Source organism: Diachasma alloeum, unplaced genomic scaffold (assembly GCF_001412515.2).
Source record: "Diachasma alloeum isolate Michigan unplaced genomic scaffold, Dall2.0 Dall_scaffold_01074, whole genome shotgun sequence".
In the NCBI taxonomy this organism is placed as follows: domain Eukaryota; kingdom Metazoa; phylum Arthropoda; class Insecta; order Hymenoptera; family Braconidae; genus Diachasma; species Diachasma alloeum.
The window spans coordinates 92,250-97,858 of NW_021681185.1; positions in this window are offsets into that span (position 1 = coordinate 92,250).

Genomic DNA, 5,609 nt, shown 5'->3' on the forward strand with positions numbered 1-5,609 from the left:
GATTTTAGAAACCTGACGGTTAGAAACCACCGTTTTTTAAATTCAGACACTTTTTTCTAAAGCTAATTCACTGTTTTTCTCCGTGTGAATCAAACCTAAAAATCGGTTTGAATCAATCCGAAAAATCGGCTTGATTCAAACCGATGTCGCCTGGACCCGTTTCTACTTGAAATAAACCACTTTTCCACTTATATCAGATCCGGAATGCGGATTGGCCTAGTCCAAGTCGCTCGGTTAGAATTAAACCGACGTCGACTTGAATCTGTACTTTTATTTTTTTGGGCCATTGAAATGCCATTGCGAGCATCCCACCCGAAGTTCTTCAGTCTGTTCATGGAAACTTTCGACGTCCTCTGGTTCTGTACCTCACTGTGAACGGCGGAAACAGCGAACAACTCGTGTAATGACTGTCACCTGCACCTATACGATCATGTATGTGTAACTTGTGCAATAGAACCTATAGGAACAGTTGAATAAAGATAATCTCATTTTGTTCAATTTTCGTGCAGTAATTCATAGAAAATCGATCAGAAAGTCACAGAATAGGATATGGTTGAATTCGTCTCAATAAGATGCCTAACTTGCAGAGGCTCAAAAATGATGTTGCCATTTTAAAAAATCGACTTCATGCTCGCAGCATAAAAACACGAACAGCGGGAACATCAATTCCATCTGCACCAAGTATCCCCTTCTATACCCTACAACTTTCATCTGAAATGTTTTGCTGTATCACTGGGTGGTGGTCAAAGTCCCCCAGGCGCAAAGTCCCCCAATTTTGACATTTGGAGAAACTTCGGATCGGTTCAGAACAAAAGAGGCATATTTATGGGAAATCGATGAATTTGTTCCGAGACTTGAGGGGCATTTGTTTTGACGTTTTTACATCACATTCAAATTTCGAGATGAATTTGGCACTATATCGTGGCCTGGTTTATGTGATTTTGATGAAAGACAGACATTTATGGAGTCCACATCAAGTCCCAAATTTCTCTCGAAACTTGAAAGAGACTTGAAAATACTGAGAGAAAATTGAGATTTGTGGGTGGTATTCATTTCAGACTTTAGAATTGGTCTCGAATTTCCCCCGAAATTTAGGGGGGATAAACTTGTTTCGCCGTATTCAAGTCTATTTTGAGTGTCAGGAGAAATTCGACACTAAATTAGGACTTTACGAATCTCATTTTTTTGTCTCGAGAGATAAACTGAACCTGACTCGAGTCTTAATTTAATCCCAAATTTCTTTCGAGACCTGAATAGAACTTGAAAATACCGAGAAAAAAATTGGGATTTTTGGCGGACATGATTTTGGATTTCTGCCGAGATTCAGAGGGGATAATTTCGTTTCGGTACATTCGAGTCTATTTCAAGTGTCGAGACAAATTCGAGACTAAATTGGGACTTGAAGAATCTCATTTTTTTATCTCGAGAGACAAATTGAACCTGACTCGAGCCTCAATTTAATCCCAGATTTCCTTCGAGACCTGAATAGAACTTGAAAATACCGAGAAAAAAATTGGGATTTTTGGCGGACATGATTTTGGATTTCTGCCGAGATTCAGAGGGGATAATTTCGTTTCGGTACATTCGAGTCTATTTCAAGTGTCGAGACAAATTCGAGACTAAATTGGGACTTGAAGAATCTCATTTTTTTGTCTCGAGAGACAAATTGAACCTGACTCGAGCCTCAATTTAATCCCAGATTTCCTTCGAGACCTGAATAGAACTTGAAAATACCGAGAGAAAATTGGGATTTTTGGCGGACATAATTTTAGATTTCTCCCGAGATTTAGAAGGGATAATTTCGTTTCGGTACATTCAAGTCTATTTTAAGGGTCGGTAGAAATGCGAGACTAAATTGGGACTCAACGAATCCCATTTTTTCATCTCGAGAGACAAATTGTACGCGACTCGAGTCTGAAATTAATCCCAAATTTCTTTCGAGATCTGAATAGAACTTGAAAATACCGAGAGAAAATTGGGATTTTTGGCGAACATAGTTTTGGATTTCTCCCGAGATTTATAAGGGATAATTTCGCATCGGTACATTCAAGTCTATTTTAAGGGTCGAGAGAAATTCGAGACTAGATTGGGACTTAACGAATCTCATTGTTTTATCTCGAGAGAGAAATTGTACGAAGAGGTTCATCCCTTCTAAATCTCGGTATAAATCCAAAATTATGTCCGTCAAAAATCTCAATTTTCTCTCAGTATTTTCCAGTTCTATTCAGGTCTCGAAGGAAATCTGGGATTAAATTGAGACTCGAGTCAGGTTCAATTTGTCTCTCGAGACAAAAAAATGAGATTCTTCAAATCCCAATTTAGTCTCGAATTTGTCTCGACACTTGAAATAGACTCGAATGTACCGAAACGAAATTATCCCCTCTAAATCTCAAGAGAAATCCAAAACTATGTCCGCCAAAAATCCCAATTTTTTTCTCGGTATTTTCAAGTTCTATTCAGGTTTCAAAAGAAATTTGGGATTAAATTAAGACTCGATTCAGGTTCAATTTATCTCTCGAGACAAAAAAATGAGATTCGTAAAGTCATAATTTAGTCTAGAATTTCTCCTGACACTCAAAATAGGCGTGAATACGGCGAAACAAGTTTATCCCCCCTAAATTTCAGGAGAAATTCAAGACCAATTCTAAAGTCTGAAATGAATACCCCCCAAAAATCTCAATTTTCTCTCAGTATTTTCAAGTCTCTTTCAAGTTTCGAGAGAAATTTGGGACTAGATCTGGACTCCATAAATCTCTGTCTTTCATCCCGAGAAAAAAAATCACATAAACCAGGCCACGATATAGTGCGGAATTCATCTCGAAACTTGAATGTGATTTAAAAACGTCAAAACAAATGCCCATCAAGTCTCGGAACAAATTCATCGACTTCCCACAAATATCCCTCTTTTGTTCTGAACCGATCCAAAGTTTCTCCAAATGTCAAAATTGGGGGATTTTGCTCCTGGGAGACTTTGACGGCCACCCGTATCACTCCTCCCTGGAAAAATTTTGAACTGTCCTGTTTCAAATGGGACACCCTGTATATCCACAGATATATCTCAAATATGTCCCTTATATTCGCGGCAAAATACACAATATTCGAGATATATGCTGAATATGAGTGTGCGGACATATCCGTGAGCTTATATCTGGTATATATCTTGGATATCGCTTTTTCCAAAAATATATCCGAGATACGTCTCGTATATATGTAACATATAATTTAGTTATCATCACCGGATATATACTTTTTCCCATACGGCTAAGATTTAGTTGAAATAAAAGAACCTTTTCCGCCGGTTTAATTGATTAATAACTTTCATCAACAATTCAATGGATGGCTGCAAATGTTTTTTCCCTCGACGTGGCCGAGGTCAGAGGCTATCGACGCTCTAGTAGTAATAATAAATAAATAATAACCAGTGAATCAGCCGGTGGACGTCAGTTGATTTGATCAAAATTGATAAATACAATTTCACAGTGGAATATTACAGACTCTTACTCAGAAGGATCTTTTGGAAGATCCAAGAATAGGAGATAATAAATTGACCAACAATAATGGAGAAATTATGTTGGACAGAATATACAAGTTTATTACTACCATTTGGCAAAAACGTAAACTCTAAAAAATAACATCAGATTCATACTCTACAAAATTTACAAGATCATTATTTGACGATAGAAACTTATAATAGGGAACTTACATTTTTTTAATTCGTCAAATTTACCGCTCAACTCGTTTCATGTATAGGAAACATAATCCCGAGTGCAAATTCCGGTCAGGTCTTGATCAAGGTTGGATCAGGTTAGACCTGACCAATGTTCAGGTATTGATCAAGTTGACGGATCCAGTCTTGATCAGACATGTTACGCCTCTGACCAATCCGGATTTGATCAGGACGAATGGATCCGAACTTGATCACGTCAACTGTATGAAAACCGGATGACCTGTCTGTCTATGTCAATAACAATTATCAATGATAGTCCAAAACAAAACATAATTCAATTCTTTCACCGTAAGCCGCCTCTCTTAATGAATCTCTACGGTTATTATCTCTGAAAAAGCTTATTATTTTTTTACCGATGCTGGGGATCGAACCGGGAATCCTATGATTGCTAATCCTATGCCCTAACCACTACGCTATCGCGCTGTTACTTTGGAGTAAACTGTACATTGCCAATATGATTTGTATCGGGGTATTCATTGAATTTCCGATTATTCCTGATCTCGCGGATGTGCGTGTGCATTCTCAGAGATAAAATATGTTCAATTAAATTTTTATTTATTTCATTAATGAATAATAATGATGATAATAACTATAACTCTAATAAATAAATAGACATTTAGTGATTTTTTTTCTCAAGATCATTTGCGTGTAAGTTTGATACTCCTCTAATACGTATTTACGGCATCATTATCCCTCCCTTCTGTACATTTGAAAAGGGCTGGCTGTTAATGAAATTGATTAATTAAAATAAATTCATTAAATTAAATTGATTTAATTTAATTTATTTTAATTATAGTATAATGGCCCTTTTTAAAGATTGAAAATAATTATTGACCATGGTTGATAAAACTTGATTTGAATAGTATCATAATAGTTAATTAAAGTATCCGAAAAACTTATTAAAATTAATGTCAGGTGGAGCGGATCTGAATCTGAAGATTTTCTCTTCAATTGACCCCTTTCAAATGCCGATGAAGGACAACGAATCCGAATTTGATCAAATTGGGGTCAGGCAGCCGACCTCAGGGTGAGATTGTGTCTACCTGATCAGAACTTGATCTGAACCCGCCTGTAGTTTTTCGGATCCGATCTACTGGATCAAAACTTGGTCAGGTTCTCAGCAGGCATCATCTGATTATGCCTACCTGATCAGAACTTGATCTGAACCCGCCTGTAGTTTTTCGGATCCGATCTACTGGATCAAAACTTGGTCAGGTTCTCAGCAGGCATCATCTGATTATGCCTACCTGATCAGAACTTGATCTGAACCCGCCTGTAGTTTTTCGGATCCGATCTACTGGATCAAAACTTGGTCAGGTTCTCAGCAGGCATCATCTGATTATGCCTACCTGATCAGAACTTGATCTGAACCCGCCTGTAGTTTTTCGGATCCGATCTGCTGGATCAGAACTTGGTCAGGTTCTCATCAGGAATCACCGGATCAGTCGAACCTTACAAAAACCTGATCAAGTTCTGATCATGCTTCAAGTGGGCCTGAAACAATTTCCACTCGGGATGTTCCATTGATTATTTTTTCACTTAGATTTTAGCCAATCAGAGCGCAGGATTTTAGGCTGTCAAACAGTTTTATTTCGGAAATTTCTAAAAAAATTCCGACGAAAATTCACTAGTAGCTTTTCAAATGTTTCTCATCTTTCAACGCATTTCACGTTTAATATTCTGTGTGACAGATAAAAAAAAAGTGGGTTGAAAATGTATAGCTGTGTAAAAGTATCTGGATGCTGTTCACTGCACTCTGCTTAGCCAAAATCCGAGTGGAAAAATAATCCGTCAAATACCACTCGTCCTTCAAAATTAATCGGATATTTTCCTCAAACTTCCCTGCCTTGGAACGAGTGTATCAAAGTTTTTCAGACCGAAT